At 44.1% G+C, this 24,019-nt stretch overlaps 1 protein-coding gene across 1 annotated transcript in view; it reads left to right on the forward strand.

Annotated features, from left to right (window-relative positions):
* The window catches only part of LOC112106846 (cadherin-13), a 743,971-nt gene that overhangs the window by 66,513 nt on the left and 653,439 nt on the right, over positions 1-24,019 (forward strand). The window lies entirely within an intron of this gene.

Consider the following 24,019-nt stretch of genomic DNA (forward strand, 5'->3'; position numbering starts at 1 on the left):
GATGGACCCGCCTCAGCTTGGATGACGCAGTCCCAAGAATTGTCTGAAGCAAATTGGGCCTTCGCCACTTAGTTTGTAGAGCTGGTTGGACGGTGTTTGGTTGGTTTGGTTTTTTCCTTGTGGAAAATACTGACTGTCAGAAACTGAAAGGCCATTTCTCCCCCCAGATTTCATGAACCACACACTGACTTTTTGTCCGAACACCCGTTTTTGGAAGAAAACTATCCAAAATGAAGTGTTTTAGTGATTGACCTTTCCTAGCTGAGTGTAACACACAGGAAACTAAAAATAAACAGAGTGAGCTCAAATGGAAACTACACTGTTCTCTGGCTCTAAAGCTGTTAATCTCTCATCCATATACTGTATAAATAAAACCTCCATATTTCCTTAAATCTGACAATACTGCATCAGCTGCCTTTGGGGTGGGTATGGTAGAAGATAAGAAAAACAACTTACTTTTCCCCCCAAGAGAATGACTATTTCATTGATGTAAAAATGCAAGTTTCTTCCTTCCTATCCTCCTTTTTTTTGTCCTGTGTCAAACTGAAGAGTTGCAGTTTGCATTATTATTATGTATGAAGAAGCAATTGGAACCTTGGTGTGTCAGACCTTCCCTTTCTAAATATCTCATTCAATTCGAGCCAGTCGTATGCCTCTTTTACTTAGGGAGTCATTCAGAAAAGGAGTATGCAAAAAGGACTGCAGATTTACTGATACAATTTATATATAGCTATTTCGGCTTATGACAGGCAGGTGATTGGAGTGATGATATAACTGAAATGAGAAGAGATTCAGCAGAATGGAAAGGAAAACTTCAGCTCTGTGAATATTGCAGGAGTCTGAGTACAGTGCTTTTGTTTTTCAGATTACAGGTCTGTATTCAAGGGTGGTTTTGTGTATAGAGTGCTGGACTGATGCTCAGATCTGCGTTCAAATCCTAGCAGAGCCACCAACTTCCTGTGGGATCTCAGGCAAATCACTTAGTTTCTCTGTACCTAGGGTGACCAGATGTCCTGATTTTATAGAGACAGTCCCGATTTTTGGATCTTTTTCTTATATAGGCTCCTATTACCCACCCCCTGTCCCAATTTTTTCACACTTGCTGTCTGGTCACCCTATCTGTATCTCTGATACCTATTTTTAAAATGAGGATTGTGGTATTGGGGTCTGTGCCTTTAAGGACTGAGCTTTCCAAACAGAATCTGGGTGGGGTGCTGCGAAGCTCACTGAATACCACAAGGATAAAACTTCCCAACCACATTTCATTAATTGTGCGAGGTGCCCAGTTATTGCAGTGATTTAAGTACCTAGACAGACATGAAAATTAAAATCAAAACATAATCTGCACATCACTTCAGACATTGTTAATAATTTATTACTCATAAACAGGTGTTCTGGTAGGAACTGACCTCAGAAGGGGACAGACATATTTCCTGCAATATTTCCCCAGTGTATTGTCATTTAAAATATGCTTCTACAAATCAACTACAACCTGCTTAGTAGGAAGTCATTTATTTTCACAGAAGGAGCTTCGCTGTAAGTGGGAGGCTCACAACAACAGGGGATGCAAATTGAAACATGTGGAAATAATTCAGGACTTTGATTCTGCTTCCCAAGGAGTGTGAGATTTGCCTTCACTCCCTAAAACAAAACCTGAGTAAACAGCCCTTGTGCAAGGATCTACAATGGGCTCATAGCCCAGCTCCCAACCCACCGACAAGGTGTGGATTAGTGAAGGGAGCCCAACAAATGCCATTCCAGGCTGCATCGCCAAGGAGGTAATTAGTATCAGCGCGATCCCCTGGCCATAATTTAAATGCTTCCTTGCATAGTGGGCTATGTGGAGCTGGAGAGGAACACAGATGCAATGTGCAAAAGTGGGTAGAGAATCCTCTCCTTGATCTGGTATGCAGAATTGTCTTCCCAGAATGCAATTGGGAGTCTTGTTCAGCCATGAGAATGTGGGTTGCAGATCCCTCTATATTGATGAAGTTTCATTTCTCCACGTTTGCCCTCAGTGGGTTCCATTGTAAGCACTCAGATTTCCGTTTTTGGCAAACAGAATGGCCGTAGGGAGGTGGTGGAATCTCCATCCTTAGAGGTTTTTAAGGCCCAGCTTGACAAAGCCCTGGCTGGGATGATTTAGTTGGGCTTGGTCCTGCTTTGAGCAGGGGTTGGACTAGATGACCTCCTGAGGTCTCTTCCAACCCTAATCTTCTAGGATTCTTTGATAACATGCAAAACTAATGTGCTGCTTTGCTCTTCTTAGAAGTTAATGTTCAGCTGTGAAAAGCAACATGTTTGAGCCTCTGAGCATTGCTGCCCAGATCTGTTTCTGTACAAGGGAAACCGGCCTGTGTGGGCTTATTGATAAAATACAGATAACTACAAGAACCATGGAGGAAATGACAATGTAGTAACCGGCAATTTCAAACAGCAGCCATTCCAAATAAAGCGGAGTATAGCAATATTTGTATAATGAATACATTTGAAAACTCAGTTTCACATTTAAAACACTGCCTGTTGGGCTTGCTCTCAGTTCAGCTTAGATGTACTCAGAGGAGGGGGAGTGAAGGGCACTCTAGAGTAGGTGCATGATGCTCTTGTTTTTCTTATCAGGCATTGCATAACTAATTCCCTCGAGTACCAAGCTGGAAACGATATTTGTTTACTGTATTCTCTCCTAAATAAATGACAGATTTAGTCAAGGTCTGACTAAAATTAATATTAATGCCCTACCTCCTGTTCTTGCTGTGCAGCATGTGGGACAGAAGGACACGTGATCTTAGATGTTGTGCTCTTGGAGTGTTAAGTGCCAAATGACAGCGCTTGTAATAAAAGAGTCTTGACTTGTGGCGATGAGGAGGAGGATTTTGGTTGTCAGGGTTGGGTAGGTATTTTGCTGCAGATTCTCCTCTGCATTGTGGCTGCTTTGCACTGCGCTACCTGCATGAGGCAGATCGCAGCTGGCCGAGGAAGGATCACCCCAGTGTTAGGGAATCTTTTAAAGGATTTGAGCTCATGTGGCAGATTTAATGTCACTGCCCCCTCCTTGCTGCCAGTTTCAGGGCCATGGCTAAGGCTCTCTTATGTCTTATGTTTCAGTCCCTTGGGGCCATTGGCTGCCATTCATATGTTTACAAGACCTTTTAAAATTGATTTCCTGTCCCAAATGGAGTATATCCTTTTGCTAGTGCTAATTTTCCTGAACAAGGTGAGTCTTGATATATATTGTGACGGGGCAAGGCCAGATGGCTATAGTAAAGTAGTGAGGAACAGGTATGTTAGCCCCAGCTAAACAAATCCCTGGTACCATGGTAACCAAATGGCAGTTGCTCCTGGTTAATCAAGACACCTGAGGCCAATTAAGATCCTTCTAGAAGGCAGTGGAGATAGCTAGATTGATTGGAACACCTGAAGCCAATCAAGGGCTGGCTGGAACTAGTTAAAAGCCTCCCAGTTAGTCAGTGAGGCGTGCGTATCAGGAGCTGTAGGAGGAAGCCACGCTGTTGGAGGAACCAAGCAGTACAAATCCATATCAGGCGCAAGGAAGGAGGCCCTAAGATAACGGTGATGGAGATTATTGAGTGGGGGCTGCTGTGGCGAAGTGGCCCATGTCCTATTTCCAAAAAGTCAGCTACCATAGCTGCTACTATTAGGGTCCCTGGGCTGGAGTCCAGAGTAGAGGGTGGGCCCGGGCTCCCTCCTCCCCTCCCCGATTAATCACTGAAACTAGGAGACAACAGAGACTGTGCGAGGGAGGGTTGCTTCTCCTCACCTCCCTTACTGGCTTATGATGAAAATGGCTCAGTAAGCTGTGACCCTTTCCTCTAGAGAGAGAAGGGCTACGTGGAGGGTCACAGTGAGCCTCTGAGGCTAGCGAAATCTGCCAGGAAATGCAGGACCGACAGAGACAAGGACAGAGCTTTGTCACAATATATTTAAGAAATAGCCCTAAGGATGTTCTAAGTTATGCTGCATCACTGGCTGTGCACACTGCTGGCCCAGGGTCAAGCGAGTTTAAAGGTAAACGGTATGCTGTTCTTGCATCCTGCTCCTGAGATTTTCTGTTTGGGTCTCTGGTGCAACTGAGGATCTAGTTCTGTATATTTCCATCTGCACAAAGATGGAGGTCCTCCCACATGGGTAGCTTTGGTGAATTAGGTCCTAATTGCTCTTTGCTTGTTTGCGCTGTAGAGCCTCCTTGCATAATTTTGCTGTCATGTGGCTTTTAGTGTTTCTGTTGGACTTTGAGATCCCTGGTAAAACAGTCTAGAAGTGCAAACTATTATGTGTTGTTATTGCCATCAGTGGAGGTTCAACATGCAGAATGACTGCAAAGAATACAGCAAAGCTTTTCAGAGTGAAGCAGAGGGAAGTGATTTGCTCCTAAATTATAAATAGATACTCATATTCCATTGATTTATAGTTTCCCACTATTGCCTTTACCTTATTTATGAAAGTTCAGGAGAACGTCCCTCAGTGTAGTACAGTATATCAAACTGAGGATACAACTAGTGTTACAGGTGCCAGCAGAAATGGCCTCAAGTATTCTGATTAACTAGGAGGGACTGCAGACCAGTGAAAGATGCCTTGCTTACAGAACAAGCCCTTTTTCTGCTCCTATTTGCATGCACATAATTGTAAAATGTCATGATTCAAGTGGCAATTAAGGCTACATGCGCAAATCAGGCAATTGTGCATGCAGCTGGCCAGTTGTGCATGCACAATTACCCAAATTATGCATGCAATCACTGTAATTCTGTGCACAAATAAGGCATGCAAATGCAGACTGCCAATTTAAAAATCAGCCTTTCATTCTGTGCATCAAGTGACATTTCTGAGAATAATGGAACATAATGGGTCCAAAGTGTTGGATGCTTAACGTCATTTTTGGGAAGTTTATTTGGTGGCTGTTCACCAATGAGGATGACATTTAAGATTGCATCAGCTACTGTTTTGTACTGTAGGTCTTTGAACATATTCAGATACGTTAATACTAATAGGCTTGAACTTCTGATATGAGCATGGTATATTTTTTCTGCTTTGTCTTTATAGAGTGCTACAGCCCATTTTATTGAGGAGGGTGTGGTATGCCAGGGGCCTAAAAGTTGTTATTGACTAGACTAAATTCCGCTTTACGTAGTCTCCATTATGTATCCATGAATGATTGAACAGATCATTTTCTTCGGCTTCTATAAACAGTTTGGAAGAACGCCACACTCTTTACTTAAACAACATAAAGCAATTTAAATAAAATGACCTAAGTCATACAGCAAGGTATCTAAGCACGTGCCTCATTTTAAGCATGTCAGTGATCCCATGGATTTCAAGCCAGTGCTTGAAACTTAATTACCTTGCTGAACTGGGGCTTTCCTACATACACAGTACCAAGTTCATAAATGATTTTTTTTCATAGACCTCTCATTTTTCGGAGAGCCATCTCTGCAATCAGCATTTTTTGTGCCCATTCTCACTTTTTAGCTCAAACATTTTTTTAGACATACCAGCTTAAACAAAAACCAAATGAACCAAAAATGTTCTGGGAGTTATGTCGGTTGGTAGGAGGGTGCATATGGAGCGGGGAAGGAAGAGAGAGGCTCTCCAGTAGTGTACAGAAAGATCCTGGGAAAAGCAGGAGATTCTCTAAAGCATATGGGTGGCCATAAGGAAGCCTTAGAGGACAAATGATGTAAGTGACAAGTACTGGTTACAGCTAAAGTACCCTGCCAGCAGTTCATGTACTTGCCTCAAGTGCTTCTAAGGAGTAACACTTTTAGCTTCAAGGCCCAACGCAAAGTAATTGGGTTGAATAGAGTTTTGTAATGTTGGAATTTAAAAATGAGCAATTGTTTCTGGCGACTAACTTATTTCCTACAATATAATTCACCATAAACCATTCATGCAAACCTGAAATCCTCATTCAACTCTACTAATGGCTTTTTAAAAAAAGTTATTTACTTTGGTTTATAGCAGGGGTCGGCAACATTTGGCACGCGGCTCGCCAGGGTAAGCACCCTGGCGGGCCGGGCCAGTTTATTTACCTGCTGACGCGGCAGGTTCGGCCGATCGCGGCCCCCACTCATGCTTACCCTGGCGAGCCGCATGCCAAACGTTGCCGACCCCTGGTTTATAGTGTGCCACTATCTCTAGCCACACATACCCAAAAAAAACCAAACAAACGTGGAACTACAGTGACCAGATCTCCTGATTTTATAGGGACAGTCCCGATTTTTGGGGCTTTTTCTTATATAGGCACCTATTACCCCCCACCCCCTGTCCCAATTGCTGTCTGGTCATCCTAAGTGAGACACATGAAACAATAAAATCTCAAGCAACATGTCATCAAGAGCTACCCTTCCCACCTCTGCCAAACCTCACATTCACCTGAGACCTTGCCCCTTGAACCATTTTCCATATGTAGGTAAAGCACGAGTATAATAATGTATAAACTTGTGAAGCAAACTCTGCCCATGCGGCTTGGTCTACACCTAAAATAACTTATCACTGTTTCTATCATAGGTTCAGCTGCATCAGGGTGGCAGTGCTGGGTTGACTAGTGTAGACGAGACATCTGCAATCACAGCCAATTTAGCACCCTATCACCCACACGTGCCCTGATGAGGCTTGGATGACATGATTGTTAAACACCAAAGGCCAACTGGTGCCTTGTGCACCTCAATGGAATTGCACTAGTGCTAGAAGCGGTGGGGAATTTTTCAGAAAAATGAGCTAGTCTGGATACAACCTGTCAGGCAAGTGAAGGAAGACAATACAGAGTAAAGGGACTTGCACTGAGAGAGTATCTCCCAGCCCACAGATATACAAACCTAGCAACTGTCAGTTTGAGCATCTCAGCAAAAATTAATTAGCTGAAATGATCACGGTCATGTGCACTAACTTAGTCTCCTCTGTGCATCTAAAGAGCATCACCTCACTAATGAAGTGAGGATGCACTGTAATCTGCAGTTAGCAGTACATGCATTTGCAAACTACCCTGGGACAGTATGTGTAATCTTGAAAATCTGGTGCAGAGTATGAATGTCTCAAGAATACACTGCACATTTCTCTGGACACGTATGTAGGTCAGCCTAAAACTTTAGGAACAGAAAATCAAGCTGATTAAAGGAACACTTGACACCTGAATGATGATTATTTATTTGTCATGTAGCATTGTGGTGATGCACAGAAACCACCCACCAGCACAGAAGGGGTTACGCTTAGATTTTGGGCCCAGCTAACCCCACTGCATTATACCTGCAGCCAATGCCAGGCCTGGAGGGGAGAAAAAAGGAGGAGCCTGGCTCAGTTTGGGGCTGACTGGTGAAGAGGCGGGAGCTAGCGGCCTTCCTACTTTAGGGAAGGATCCCTAGCCCAGGGCCGCCCAGAGGATTCAGGGGGCCTGGGGCAAAGCAATTTCGGGGGCCTCTTCCATAAAAAAAAATTGCAATACTTTAGAATACTATATTCTTGTGGGGGCCCCTGTGGGGCCCGGGGCAAATTGCCCCACTTGCCCCCCCCTCTGGGCGGCCCTGCCCTAGCCTGCTGTCTGAGGCAGCCACCAGGAACCAAGCACTATCTTCCTGGCCAAGGGAGATGGAGAAGGAGGCCTACAAACACCTGACCTAAGAGAAACCTGGGTGACTGAAGCATGGAGACCATGTGCGGGTTCCAACTAGGGTGACTACCTTTTCAAAATGCAAAAATGGGACACATGCAGGAGCCCTGCCCCCTACAGGGCCGCCCGGGGGGGGAGCAAGTGGGGCAATTTGCCCCAGGCCCCGGGCCCCACAGGGGCCCCCACGAGAGTTTTTCAGGGCCCCTGGAGCGGGGTCCTTCACTCGCTCCGGGGGTCCTGGAAAACTCTCGCGGGGCCCGGACCCCTGGAGCGTCTTCCGCCATGAAGACCCGCGGGGGGGGGGGAGGGTTTCCTTCCGCCCCGGGACCCGCCGCCGAAGTGCCGGGTCTTCAGTGGCAATTTGGCGGCGGGGGCCCCCTGCCGCCGATGACCCCAGGGCCCCTGAATCCTCTGGGCGGCCTTGTGGCCCTGCCCCCTGTTCCTCTTCTTCCCCCTGAGGCCCAGCCCCTGGCCAGGCGAGAAGCCAGAACCAATCAATAGTAAGAGCCCCCCAGGGAGCCCAAGCCACTGTGGGAAGCCCTGGACCCTTCACGTGCCCTGGGCTGCATGCTCCAGGGGGCAGGGACATGGTCCGGGCGCTGCTCTTGGGCACAATGAGAGTCAGCCCTGCTCCAAAGAGCTGATAATCTAAATAGTCAACTGACATTTTACCCTAGGGAACCCAGGCACAGAGAGGCTAAGTGACTTGCTCAGGGTCACGCTGTGAGTCTGTCTCAGAACTGGAAACTAAACCCAGATCTCCTCAGTTTCATTCTAGTGTCTTAACCACAAGACTATTCTTCCTTCCTAAGGAACAGGCTCTCAGTTATCATAAGGACATTTTACACCACTCTGGCAGTGAAACGGGACCTTAAATTGGGAGTAAATTACATTTATTCTTGTTTTATGGGCCCCTTACATTACTAGAGCCTCAGTGAAAGTAAAAATAAGATACTAACTAAGGATGTATCTACACGGAGAGTTAGTGTGAGGCAAGCCAAGGTGTGACCAGGCAATGCACCAGCTCGCCATATCATGTAGACAAACCCTATATATATTTCGGATGAGAAAATCTTAATGAGAAACTTTAGAAAATAGTCTGCTCTTCTGGACAGAGGGAAGAACAGAGAACAACAAGAAATGTGCGATATTTGAAAAAAAATTAGTTCATTCTCCAACAGGATGGTTTGGAAGCTGCTGGTCTGATGTGCAATGGGATGCTTCTTATTCCAGCCACAGTTACCCTGAAGTGAGATTCTTGAGGTCTCTATGGAGTTAGAATTGATTGCCTCTACATTATCTACTGTTCAGACAGAGGAAATTGCTCTACCGTGTTCTTTTTGGCACTAAATTTAACCTGTTTTCACCTCAAATATGGTCCTTTAATGCAGTTTTTAAGTAGTCCAGCTAACAATGAAGGCTAAAAACATATATCCATAGCAAATGTGATTTTAAAAAAGTTCTTTAATAGACTCCAAACCATCATTTTTAATGGCCTAAATTGACTCCCCACTAAACCAGTTCACATACGTAAGACAAGAAATTATCTTGGCTCTGGTGCCATGGTGCTATACCCTGCCTTGTGATACCCAATATCTCTTTCCCCTCTAAGGTTATAGACCCTGCATGTACCAAGTCCTTCCCCATAGTTAAACTCTTCCAACACTATTAAAAATGGTTGTGCAGACAACAGTCTGGTTCCTAGTAGAATAGTTCACCTGGTGCTCCTGCTCCTGCTAAGGGAACAAGCTGATAGACGGAAGGGAGTCAGATATGCAGTGTTACTGATAAAGCTGCCAGGCTGACTTTTACAATAACAATATGCCCACTAAAGACCTCCTCAGTTAGTCTGTCAGGCTAAAGCAGTAAACAGAGATGTACAGTAACTGTTCTCCCTTCTTGAAGGGTTATCAGGGTGGCACAGGTGTTTCAGTTGACAGCAGGTACCTCTTAGGACTGCCATGCCATTTTTTCTTTACTGGGTTTTTCACTTCAAAGTCATTTGAACACCATCCAAAAAGTAAGCGGCTTTCATTTTAAAATTAGTACATTTTGGCAATTTCACCGAGCTGAGCACATCTCTCAGTAAAGCAGACATTTTTAAAGGGCCATTCAGAAAGCAATGACTTACAAAATTATCACATCGCTGCCAATGCTGTTGCCCTTGGTTAATTCTAGTATCTCTTCACACCCATATAGTTTCATCACCCTACCAAAGTGAAATGTTAATGATTTCTCTGTGGCTGCTGCTCTCTCAGGTCTTTGCCATGGGTCTCCTGTACTTCACTCTGGCTGCCATCTATACATGGGTTGAATTCTGGTTTGTGGGCCAATGAGCAAATTATCACTGATGTAAAATTCTAGATACCTTCTGCTTGCTCAGCTGCCCTAACCACTTGCAGCATATGTTCCTATTAAGATAACTGTCAAAACCTCTGCAAACTCCTCAAAAGTGGGGGTAGTGTGAGGAAATCTGGCAGTGGCAGGAGACCCAACTAAGTGAAAGTGCTAGAAAAAACAATGTAAGTTTACTACAAATAACTGAAAATGGACCAGATCCAGAATGTGGTGTGAATGGAGATTCAGTGATTAAAATCAGCCAAGGATCCGGTCCCAAAGAGTTAGCTCTGCTTTGAGCTGTGTTAACTTGTTCTTAGGAATCCATGTTTTAGGGGAGCAAAACATTTCAATATGTGGGTGCCATCTGCAAATTGTGTAGGGGGAGGTGTGTGTGTGTGTGCGAGCGTGCTCATATATGGCCTTCACATGAGAACAGTTCCCTGCACCTGTGAAAACATTCTGACATTGTGTTGCCTTGTTTTTGTAAGCGCCAAAACCCATTTAAGTTTTCTGCAGCTTGGAGTAAATATAGTTCGCCAACATAATGGCAGAGGTAACTTCAGAAAGGTTATCGGCTATATTTCTGGAGCAAAGTGCAGCCTTTGGGGAAAAAAATAATGCAACTGTTTTTAAATGGCATGTAATAACGTGTACATGGTTTACCATAAGCAGAAACATGATTAAAAGCATCCCGTTTCATCCTTGGTGATATCTTTTTCATTAGTATCATAATACTCCTTTGAATTATTGAACCCTTTTATTCGTGCAAAAATATAACTGGCAGATGATGTAATCACGTAGAGATTCGAGTGATCTGTCATTTCACAGCAAACATGATTTTCACCAGCTTTAGTTGACTTATGAAATGACCTTAGCTTTGCTTATACCTGAAATGGCCTCCCAATATCCTAGTTTATAGATTGCTAGATGGAGTAATCGGAAATATATTGGGAGAGGTTTCCATATAATATTTATTATATTAATGAAATGTAAATGAGGTCATGCAAAAAAGACAGAGAGAGATGGTTTCTTTCTTCCTTTTTTTTTTTTTTTACCTGTGCTGTTGAGCTAGAAATGTGATATGAAGGAAGGATATAAAATGCTCTTTATACTGTGGCAGTGCTGCAAATAACTCATGGGATGTCTGAGCTGTCATAGGGGTTTGAACACTGATAGAATTAACTAATATTAAGGAACCATGTACAAGTTGCAGGTGTAAGGCAGATGAGTCCTGCTTTAATCATAAGCTTACTTAAAGCGCAAATATTTACCTGTATTTTTTTTCTTAATACAAAAAGATTCAAGCACCTTTTTGCCATTTGCAGACCTGGAAAAAAAATGTTGGGGAAAAAGGTGACCTAAATAATCCTTGCTTTCTTACATCTTTGTCTGTTTTGTCTATTTTGACTGTAAAATCTTCAGATCAAAGACAGTCTCTTGCCATGTATTGGTAGTGCCTAGTACAATGGACCACTCATCTCTCTTGGGGGCGTGTAAGTATGACCATAATGCCAATGATGTGGCCAGGTCAGAACATTTTTTGCTGAAACAGATTTTCCTTGAAATATGCTTGTAACAAGTGTCTGGCCCTTTAAGGGGAGTCAGCTCTGCCTTGCCTGTGACCTAGCAGTTGTCTGGCAGCTGATCCTGATCTGATGACTTAAGTACCACTGATGATCCCAACTGTAAAAGGGTTAGCAAGGACTACATAGGGAGAGAGAAGCGCTCAGTCAGGGAACGTGGCCTGGGAAAGAGGAGCAAGGGGGTTCCTTGACCTGGGAAAGGCTTGGTGAAGGCAGAATGGAGAGAACCACAGGGAGCAGGTTACAATCTTATGGGAGGCCTGGAGAGAGGGAGGCCTGCAAGAAGCAGGGAGGTCCCTGGGAAAAGCCACCAGAGTCCTCCACAGAGGGGAGGCAGTGGGGAAATCTGCTAGGAAGAAGGGTCTTAAGGGAAAAGCCCTGGGAAGTAGTCGTAAGCCACTGGAACAGAGAAGGAAATCTGCATTCCCCAGGAGCGGGGTGAAAAGCACGGAACTTCAACGTAGCCCAAAAGAGACAAAAACATGTTTTGTTTGGCTGGTTAACTTGACTTTTGTTACCCCAGAAGGGGACTGAACTGAAAGGTGGCCTGGCTGGAGGGCTAGGCTATGGAAAATGGAGATGAGTCATTGTAGAACCAAGGAAGTGGCCAACAGGGGTTGTTAGAGATGAGGACCCATGCAATGCCATGACCTGATGAAAAGAGGTACTACAGTGGTGAGTGGAACTGTTTACAATGCTGTTTTGTTTAAATGTATTGGTTTCAAATAAGTTTTTGTCAAGAAGGCGGGGGAGCAGGAGATGGCTGGGTAGGGAGATGGACAGACAGACAAAGATTGATTCTATGGTCTGGCGTCTAGGGTACTGGCCTGGGATGTAGAATATCCTGCTTCGAGTCCCTGCTCTGCCTGACTCAGAGTGACCTGGGATGAACGTCTTTACTCTGAATCAACCAGTGCCCCAAACCACCAGGATGGGGGACACTCATATGCCCTCAGGTTTGATCCAAAAATACATGTTTTGACACGATTCCGTTTGCATGAAACAAATTTTGAATTCTCGTAAGTTGTCATGAAATGGAATTGTTATTGTTTGGCCAGCTCTAGTGGCAAGTGGCTAATCCATGTTGTGGGGACAAATTCTGCACCCACTTTCACTTTTGATACCACACTGGGGTTGATGGAGAGTAAACTGTAGGCTGAACTCAGCCCATAATATGTATCTGCAGAAAAAGAAGAAATCTAGATTTTGACATCGAGTAAGTGCAGCTTTAATTGAAGACCCTATTTACTTCTATCTTTGGCTGTCTTCCCACCTGGCTACCCTCAAGCATTAATTCCATCAGTGTTCAAACCCCTATAGTAGCTCACTTGTGCTATTGTCAGTCCTGACATAGATTCAAAGACATGCCAGATACTTAGTTCGTGTTACATTAAGGGCTATGCTTTGAATAACTGAATCTCATTTTTAACATTGAAAAGTGTTAAAACAGAATATATGCAAGCTCCTAATGAAATGTCAGGGTTCTCTTGTGTTCAATACACCTATGTTTCCTTTACATCACATTACATTGTTTTGAAACGCTGCTTCTAATACACTGTCATCTCTCTTTCAAATTTAATCTCTGTTTTACACACTTACGCAAACACATGCTCACAACCCTCTATGGGGTCGGCAACGTTTGGTACGCGGCTCGCCAGGGTAAGCACCCTGGCGGGCCGGGCCAGTTTATTTACCTGCTGACGCGGCAGGGTCAGCCGATCGCGGCCCCCACTGGCCGCAGTTCGCCGTCCCGGGGCAATGGGGGCGGCGAGAAGCCGCGGCCAGCACATCACTCACCCGCGCCGCTTCCCGCCGCCCCCATTGGCCCAAGATGGCGAACCGCGGCCAGTGGGGGCCACGATCGGCCGAACCTGCCGCATCAGCAGGTAAATAAACTGGCCCGGCCCGCCAGGGTGCTTACCCTGGCGGGCCCGTGCCAAACGTTGCCAGCCCCCGCTTCTTCTCTTCAAGACAACTGTTAAGAGCACTCACAACCTTTCACCTGTAGGTCACCGGTTTGAGTCCTACACAAATCAATGGTGACTGAAAGTTGCTATGGTCTAGCAGTGGTTGAATGATCTCTGTAATCTTAGTTCATGGTGTAAGGAGAGGTTTTCATTTTTTCCCCCTAACAGCAAGGTTTATTATTCTTGTAGAAATAGTGGAAGCGTGGCTATTTGGACTGTTTAAAGGATCAGATAGGTCACTAGAGGCAAAGCCAGGTTTTCAAGTTAATTAGCCACACAACTGCATGCTTCCTACGTGCAGTTTCTGAGCTCTTTTGCATGTACAAGTTGGTAAATTGCCATGGGCAGAATTGTGCTCCGACCCATCCGGTTGCCCAGGTTACATGACCGATCATGGTAACTGCACGCACAAAGAAGTCATGCAGTTGTGTACCCATGTTTGAAAATATGGCACATGCTATCTAATTCTGCACTGACAAGGGGATTGACACAGGCAGGGGTTCCCAGAAATGTTCCTTGTGTGAACAACACTGTAATACAGAGATTATCTTGTGTGCATCTCCTCTCCCCATTCACAGCCAACTCTCCCCCCTTTCTGCTTATTCAGTCACAGAGCATCCCTGCTGTAACTACAGTAATTGATTGTATGGGAAGGTAACATTGGGAAAGCATTTCATGTATTTTTAGCTCTCTATTAATGCAATTTAGCAGCTGGAAATAGGGAAGAGGAGCCAGCACCACAGGATCAGCCAGCCAGTTTAAAATAAATAAATAAATAAACAAAAGCCAGCAATGCTCCTGCTTTAGACAAGTGGCTCAGCAAGCGGCTGTTCGGCCTGCCGTTCTGCCCACCCTGTTGGAACTAGTCCTGTGAATAGGTTTTGTGCTCTTAATTTCTACATATTGATCTGCATGCGGATTCCGTTTTCATCCCTGACTGTGTGTTTCTTCCGTGTATCATTTGTGTTTATTCAGTGTGATTTGTCCTCAGCTCACATTTTCTTGGGTCCTTGCATTGTACAGAGCATTTCTTGGCAGGAGGGTGATAGTGTTTTTTAATTGATGGAGGCCAGTGCATAGAGACCCTTCCAGTTGCCAGTCAAATTTTGTGTATTGTTGTTTATTTGTGGGGCAAAAGCCCCAATCAACTTCCTGGCTCTGTTGTGCTAGGTACATTGCAAACACACAAGAAGCCTCATTCCCTTCCCAGAAGAGTTTACTAATTAAATTACTTGCAACCTGGTGGTGGAGTTGGTAGCCCCTGCAAGCATTTGCAAACTGTTCCACATGCCTGGACCCCTGTGTCTGCATCTTTTCCAAGGGAGACGTGGGCCCAGGAGTCTGCCCAAGCACAGCTGCTTGTAGGGTGAGAACCTTGGTGGTCAAAAGAGATGGAGTACTTGCTTACTGGGGAATTTCACTGCTGTCACATGCTGGTCTATACGTTTAGGCTTCCCCCCAGGGAAGCAGCATTACACTCCCCACTGAGGAAATATGAATCAAAATTATTATTATTTTGGTCAACCATGTAATCTTATTACTTTAACCTTGCTCCAGCATCTCTTTACTATTGCATTGCTCCCCCATCCCGTGTTGAAGCCTCCATGTTGAAGCACAGTGAAATTATTTTGTAAGCACCTAGAGCAGGGGTCGGCAACGTTTGGCACACGGCTCGCCAGGGTAAGCACCCTAGCGGGCCGGGCCAGTTTATTTACCTGCTGACGCGGCAGGTTCGGCTGATCGTGGTCCCCACTGGCCGCGGTTCGCCGACCTGGGCCAATGGGGGCGGCGGGAAGCGGTGCGGGCGAGAGATGTGCTGGCCGCGGCTTCCCGCTGCCCCCATTGGCCCGGGACCGCGAACCGCGGCCAGTGGGGTCCGCGATCGGCTGAACCTGCAGGTAAATAAACTGGCCCGGCCCGCTAGGGGTGCTTACCCTGGCGAGCCGCGTGCCAAACGTTGCCGACCCCTGACCTAGAGGCAGGGACCATGTCCTATACGGTCATAGATCAGAAAGCCAGAAGGGACAACTGTGATCATCTCATCTGACCTCATGTATAACACAAGCCATAAGACTTTCCTGAATTCATTCCTGTTTGAAACGGAGCATCTCATTTTATAGATATCCAATCTTGATTTAAAAAATCCCAGTGATAGAGAATACATTACAACCCTTGGCAAGTTGTTCCAGTGGTTAATTATCTTTGTTTTAAGTTCACTTACTAGTGGATGCAGTAAAACAAATAAGAATAATGGCAAACATGAATGAAAGATGTGCTGAAGCTGGTCCTCTTAAGTGTGAGTTGAATTTTTTTTTTCTCCTGGCCTTTCTCTGCATTTCTTCAGCTGTACACTTGTCTTAAAGTTCACTGCATGGCTTTCTTCCTATTGTATTATTGACCCTTTATCCTGTACCCCCGCCACCATAGACTAACAGCTTCCTGTATGTATCTCATTGTGCAAAACAATGATTAATAAAACACAGCTGGGGCATAAACCATTGAGCCTGGCTAATTCAGAGTAAAAGCTGGCATTGTTTAGCCTGATTTTGTCCCTTTTCTGGCAGCGGGATCCACATGGGTGGATTGCTGGGCCTGTTATAAACAGATGTAAAGATTTGCCAGATGAAGCCATTTGCAGTGCACACCAAGAGGTTGTACTGTCTATTCTTGAGTGCTACCTACTGGTATTTTATGCATTATCTATTTACATATGTTCAGACATAGAGCATTCTTATGAGACCGTCTATGTGGAGCCTTGTGTCTCCCATGTGGATTTGATTGAAGAATCATCAGGACCTTTGACTATAAGATCTTTAGGGCGGGGACTGTGTCATTTTACATGTCCACACAGTACCAGGCACATTTTTGATGCTGCTGCAATGGAAATATTAATAACGCTTCTTCTTAAGTTACAACTCTGTACTTTGTCGCTCCTCATTTCAAAACAGCTTGCATTAATGATGGTGTGCTGGCATTAATGTGGAACGCTGGCTTTGTTGTCTTCTGTCACAACTTTGGCATTATTAAAATCCAGCTTTTTTGAGGCGAAAGGTTTGTATTTTATATTTGAGTGCCAACAGACAAATCAAATGGCATGACAAGGCTGGAGAATAGCCTAGCTAATTCTGGAGTCAGATATACATGTTTCAGCTGCCAAGCCAGTGTGATGTAGACATCTCATGACGATGTCTCCTCAGCAGATCAGATAAGGCAGTGCTTCTTCCTTACAGCATTTCATCTGCAAACACAAACAAACCCCAGTTACATTAATCGCGCTCCTCTCTGGCAACTGAAATGATTGGGGGTATGGAACAGCTTCCATTTGAGGAGATATTAGAAAGACAGACTGTTGAGCTTAGCAAAGTCATGACTAAGGGAGGATGTGATAGTCGATAAAATCATAAATGGGAAGTGTTAGTTACTCCTTCACATAACAAAAGACCAGGAGTCACCCAATGAAATGAATAGGCAGCAGGTTTAAAATAAAAAAAAAAGAAAGTATTTTTTCACATAATGCACAGTCAATCTGTGGAACCTGTTGCCAGGAGATGTTATGAAGACCAAAAGCATAACTGGGTTAAAAAAAATTGTCGGATGGGTTCATCAATGACTATTACCAAGATAGTCAGGGATGCAACCCCATGCTCTGGGTGTGCATAAAACTCTGATTGCCAGAAAATGGGACTGGATGGCAGGGGATGGATCACCTGATAATTGCCCTTTTCTGTTCATTCCCTCTAAAGCATCTAGCACCAGCCTTTGTTGGAAGAGAGGATACTGGACTAGATGGACCATTGCTCTGAACCAGTATGGCCATTCGAATGTTCTGTCATTTCTGTAGGTATATAATCTGATCTCATATAATTAAAAAGATCACACTGTGCTCCTACAATCATTATTATTTGCAACTTCCATCTATTTCACTGATTCCTCTCAAAATTTTCAGCTGTGTGGTACAGTGAACAGACATTTTCATTCCAAATCACAAAATAATGGGATGATTAAAAACTCAACCTCAGTGATGGATTCTATTCTCTGTTACCCTGGTGTTAATCAGGAGTAACTTGATGCCACAATATGCTAATATATCAGTGGTGAGATCAGAATCTGGGCCTGGAGGCATACATTTTCCTCTAATATTTATTTTTCTTTTAAAGTAAAGACCAATTTTAATAATAGAAAATGGACCTTGAGATTCATCATTGTAGGGTTGATTTATTGATAAGGAAAGCCAGTTCTGTTTTCAACCAGAAGACATGATAAAAGTTCATGAGACTCCTCCTTCAAAAAAATAAGATCATATTATATTAAAATGTAATATTCTTGGTATATATTCTATTTATTTAAAGCTGTTTGGGCTGCTATCAATACCCATACAGGTTTATAATGTTTATAAAGGGTAAACAAATGGTTAATTGATATTATAAGTAGAGCTGGGTGGGAAATGATTAACCCATTCCATGAAAATTTTTGAGATTTCAAAAATTTTCCCATTCCATATTGAGATGGAATTGATATCTTTTGAAAATTTTCATGAACAACCAGAGACAAAGAGTTTCTGGGCTATTAGTTATTCTGGAATGAGTATCTCTCTGGTTTTGACAGAAATTCAATCCTGGACCCGAGAAACCTTCTTGATGAAAGTTTTGTCAAAACTTATACTTCCAGCTAGGTTTCAGTTTTGACGAATCAACATTTTCTTATAATTTTTTTTTTTGGGTGAAAATAATTCCTGACCAGCTCTAGTTATAAGCATGTTAAAGATGTGAACTGTATGTGTTATTGATAGTTATAAACACCTCAGTAGAAGGAGTTATAGATGGTTATAAGCAATTTGTTGGGCATTCTAACAATCAGTAAGGATTAAGTATTTATTAAAATATCTCTTATTTATGGACCCTTTATTTATAGATGTATCTTTAATATAAAGTTTAACCCATATATATTCTGGCCTATTTTTTTTCCATTTAGCAAAACAATGCATTACCTCATTTCTGTAGTGCCTGTAACAGTGGCTTTGGTGTAGGAGTGGCTTGCAGATCTAAAGTCAGAGAAAATGTGCAAATATGATGCATCAGAGCTGCTGCCAAGTTTCTCTGTCCCAAGATCATTTTCAGTAGGGTGGTTCTTCTGGAGCAGCCTCTGGCTTTGAAGATCGCTGTGGACAGTCCTTCTGTACTTCACTGCTACTGCTTGGGCTCTCCATATTTCTGCAACAATGCAGTCACGCTTCTGTGCTGTGGTGTGTATGTAGAGAGTTATAGGCTGGATAGTCCAATTAGCAAAGACAATAGTATAGGTCCACTCCAGAAGGATTACTGGGACTCACTCAGAAGAAAGCCAGCTGCCTGTGCTTGCATACATACACAGGCTCCATGCCTGCTGCTATACCTCATTGAGGGGGGAGTCCTCTTTACCCCTATGCTGAAGGTCAGCTCCACCGGCCTGTACCTTGGGGGTGAGGAAAAGTCATATTCTCATCCCCTCCCTGACCCTCTGAAACCAAGTCTGCAATTCTGCCTGGCCTTTGTGTGGGCCGAACAAGGAGAGGTGGTGAAGATGTTAAAAACTTTCCTCCCACTGTTGTATTAATTTTGACAGAATATATGAGCCCAAAGAGTCAAAGTTGGAAACGTGACCCAGTAACTGTCCAACATTAAAAAGTTTTAAACCAGGTTGGAGTTTGCTATACAAAGACGTCAGCCTGTTTAGCACCATGGCGCAAACACCAGGAATTTCATTGCAAAGGTTAGAAATGTATTGATTGAAACACACCGAAGGAAAAGATCAAAACAAGCCGCACACACAAAAAAGCATTGAAACTGAAGTTGAGTGATTATGGAAAACAAACAATCAAAACCTATCAAAGTTTCTTTTGAAAGAGAGAGAGAGAGAGAGAGAGAGAGAATGTTGATTAGTCTCTTATTCTGTCAAAGTCCTTCTTGGGGGAAAAAGCATTAGTTCTGTTCAGTTTTGAGTTGTGAATGATAGTCACTTTCCTGCTTTTGACAAAACAAACAGATACAGAAGAGCGAAAAGAGGAAGAAGGGTAAAGAGGGGAAAATTCATTTTTTGTTGATCTCAGAATACGGAGCAGCTGACGGTCATGGATGGTTGCTCTCGTCTGGCAGGTCAGCTACGACAGCTGTTGTTCTGGAGCCCAGCTGGCCTCCTGGTCAGAGACACCATCTGTTTGGTCTGATCAGGTCCCTCTCCTTCATTGGTCCTTCTGAGGTGAGCAGAGCTGGATGGGCCATCTCATCTGCTGCACAGGTGTGATGCAGTGCATTTGATTTCAGGATCAAGTGAAAAGCTGAGAGAGCAAAAAGATAGGAAGAACACAGTGGGGGATGGAAAGGTATAAAGGAGGGGAGGGAAGACCGAGCAGGATCCCACATGTATAAACCTGGAATCCTTGCTGGTGCAGCAATGCTGGTCAAGTGTCTCCTCTGGTGTAAGGACCATGTGGAATTTGGCTCTAAATTTCAGGTAGACGAAGTAAAACATTGCACAGGGAGAAAACTAGTGTGGGCTCAATCCTGCTCCCATGAACACCAATGGCAAAATGCTCAAATTTCAGTGAGGGAGCAATTCTGCTCCATACTATTGTAGAATTATTTGCTTAATACAGTGTTCCTAGAATGTGCCATGGCCTGCAAAGAACAGCCATTGAAACTGGAACCTTCCTTCTCCCAAAACTCTGGAGTAGCAGTAAACATATGGAAGGATGGCAGCCTCCACTTATGTTTTCAGTTAAGGACAGGAGGATCAAACAATGAACTGGGCATATAGCACAAATCACCATACTCAAGGAGGTGAATGTTTCTTAATATTAGTCTGCTGGATTTCCGGGACTGAATGCAGCAAATATTCAGATGCTAGAAAGGCAGCCTGGTAGATCTGATAAAGGCCTAGACTTAAAATTAGGAGATCTTTGTTCTTTTCGTAATTCCACCATTGATTCACTTATGTACTTCTTGAGCAAGTTATGGTAACATCTCTCTGCCTCTGTTTTGCTACCTGTAAAATGGGAATGATAATGCTTAATCAGCTTTGAGATGAAAACTAGATTAAAACTAAATCATTATTGTTTCATGTACCATGTGCTGGATAATAATATGAGAAGACTCCATGCCTGTAAAACTAAACTGGCTGGCTCTTTATTAAGAAAACTATTTATAGAGATGCTGCAACTGCAGTGAGCATTGTAGATGTGTGCTCACAGACTGGCTTCCTGGTGCTTCCTCCAAACTCTTCCCCACCTTCAACGCTATTCCCTCCACATTCCATGCAGGTTGCTACATTGATGATTATTGTGAATCGGTGTTCAGGAGTGAACACAACAAATGGGGTTAGGAGTTGGTCATGGGTCTACAAGTGTTAGGAATTGCAGATAAAGAACTTCACACAAAAAGCCATTTGCAGGGCATGATGACAAGAGGACATATTAGTTCTCCAAAACCCAGAAAATGATGCTGCATATTTTTGAGCAGCATCTACTGGCACTTTAACTATTTACATACAGACCTATGTCTCTTTTTTTTTTCTCTAGAGCTCACCTGTAATAGGGCGAGCATTCTAGCCAATCACTAGCTGTATTTCAACTCTGTCATGTAACCTGTGTGGCTCAACGCCTTGCAGTCATTCTTCAGTAGTTTTTGGTGCTAGTTTGGGAGTACTTTGCTCTTCATTCAGCCTTTGGCGGAGAAGAAAAAAACCCAATTTCTCTTTCTGTTCCTTATTCCCCAAACCAGCAGGAAAGAAGACAGAAACTGAGAGAAGTGCGGGTGCTCAGTCTCTGCTGCTGACTTCATAGCAAAGGACAGACACACTGAGGACACTCACTTAATGCACACCACACGTAGAGCTGAGGGGGCTGGGCACACATCAGGCAGTGTTGGTACTGCTGTCCTATGTGCTGCAGCTGCTGCTGCCTGCCTAGATTCTAGCCAGGTGCATTTTTGTGGTTGTTGTCTTGGGCACCCGGGATTGTTTACGATTCTCTGCCGTGATGATCTCATAAAGGATACGGACCCTCACAATGAAAATAGAGAATCTCTTAGTTCTGTGTGCTTGCTCTCACGATGCTGATGCTGGGCTCTTTCCTCCGTGTCCCATAGTTCGTATTTTACCTCTGGAATTTCTATGGTAATTCCCCACCACACCCCAAACCCAAGTATTCTCAAACAGGAGGATCTCTCATTCAGGGTCCTCTGAATCTGAACAGCTGCTGATGTTTATGTCTTCTGAGAAGGAACAAACTGACGTATCTTTGTATTAGTACCTTGCACAGCTATAATCAGCCTCTTATTGAATCTAGCCAGCTCTTGTGTCACATTGCACTGACGAAGCACAAATGCAGTTCTGTTTCACAATGCATTACACCCTTCTTTCTGTAGTTCCTGCTGCTGTGTAGCACACAGTTATTTTTCCTTTTATTTTTGCAGGTATGAAAATTTGTCACCTGAAACTGGCAATCCCAGTAACAAACATTATCTCTTTGTATTGTCACAGCATGTGATCTAGGAGTGATGATTTAGAGCCACAAATCCCAAAGTGCAACTGGGTACCGATTCCAACTGCTCTTTGTTTTGCAGGAGCAGTGGATGACTGCTGACCTTTGATAGTATGCTGTAAATATACTTCATTTATTTTAGGCAAGACAACGGCATCTCATGAGTCACTGGCTTCTGTGCCCCAGACCAACATACTGGCAGAATTAGCTGTATTGTCTTTGATGGCATGGAACTAGTTTTAAAGAACAAATGGTAACATTCAGCCGTAATCAGTTGTTGCAGACATTATTCTAAATTGGACTGATTGGTGATTATGTTATGATGGGTTCTAATCAGACACAAATCTGGATTTTGTGGTTTTGGCAGCACAGCACAAAAACGAGTGTTTTGTCTGCTGAGCTTACTTCAGGACTCAAAAGTTCTTTGCTGCACAGCTGCAGTGAAAATCTGACTCTCAACTTTGTTAAATCTCCCTGGATTAGCACAAAAGAGGCAGACTAGTTTTACCTCCTTATATGGTCCAGATAGGAAAGGTGGTCAAGTCTTATTACAGTGTGTGAGCTGAGCACTTATTTCTACACAAAGGAGAACAGGTCTTCCAGGGGCACACTGGCAGCAGCTGGAGTCTCTCATCCTTAAAGGGAAACATATACTTTTCTACCGGAATGCCTGTCTGCTCCTTGCTAATAGGCCTTTCTGGATGCTGGCACATGATGATCACAATAACCCTCTGTATCCATCTACATTTGTACACAGTTGCAAGGTAGCTGCCCTATTCTGCATGTTCTTACACCATGCAGATTATGTCCCTGGGTGGTCAAGGGTGTCAATCAAGCAAAACTGAAATGCCTTAGCCACATGTAAAGGGACATTTTCTGCATTGTGGGTGATCAATCAGGATTATGCAGACTTGTAAGTGCAACCATATGAAGTCTGGCTGGACTGCATCTATGGGCTTAGTTTGTCTCCTGGTGCACTACAGGTCTGATTTCACTGAGAAGTTCAAATTCACTCCTACTGTGACCCATGGTATCCACCATTGCAGTTCAACCACACCAGTTGGTTTCCGAAAGTTCCTTTGGTAGTCCATGTTTTTCTTGCACAATGTGCTACATTTCCCCCCTTTCTTTTCTTAAACAGATGATTATCAACAGCTGGTGTAATCAAGCATAAGGAAGCATGTAGTTCTATTACTTCATCGTTGGCATAGAAGCAATGTTTCAGGCCAGATCCTCAGCTGCTGTGACTGTGTGTAACTCATTGACTTCAGTAGAGCTATGCTGGTTTAGCTCAGCTGAGGATCAGGCCTTTCCTATGTCAGGAATGCCACCCCTCGTGTTATACAGGGCTACCCCACCCAAGCCCATTGTTACCCGGCACAATGGTTTTGATAAACTTTATGAGCAAATGCAATACCTTTCTACCAGGAAAACAGGAGCATAGACAGCCAAGCGATATGTGCATGAAGTATGTTCTTGAGGGTAGGTTTTCCTGCTGAGTGTATTCATCCAGCTGACTGGACCCGAGTTTATGTGACTGTGATTAAGTGGATTGTCGCACAGCAGAGCTTCTCCCTAGCTTGCCAAGGTCTCACTGCCATGTCCACAGGCTCTTTTTTTAGGCAGTTGTTGACCAGACTTAGCAAACACAACCAGTTTTCCCAGCTCACCCTTTGCATCTCAGGCTTTCACTGTCAACCCGCCCTGGGGCTCAGGCAGGCCTGCTTTCCTGCCGCTCTCTCGCTCAGCCACTTCCTTCTCACAGCCAGCCCCTCGCTGGAACCCTGTAACTCTGCATATCCCAGGTGAAGCCCCACCCCTTTAATTGGCCCACCTGGGAGCATATCAAGCTCTGGCCCAAGGGAGCTGGACCTAGTTCAGTTACAGGGCCAGCCATCCCATGGCATATCTCCCCCCTGTACAGAAAAACATGCCTCTTTCACAGGCAGGTTGTTTCCATGACCTGTGAGGCCCCATCTGGACTGTTCTGATCCTC

Source organism: Terrapene carolina, unplaced genomic scaffold (assembly GCF_002925995.2).
Source record: "Terrapene carolina triunguis isolate 2854851 unplaced genomic scaffold, T_m_triunguis-2.0 Scaffold33891, whole genome shotgun sequence".
Lineage (NCBI taxonomy): Eukaryota > Metazoa > Chordata > Testudines > Emydidae > Terrapene > Terrapene triunguis.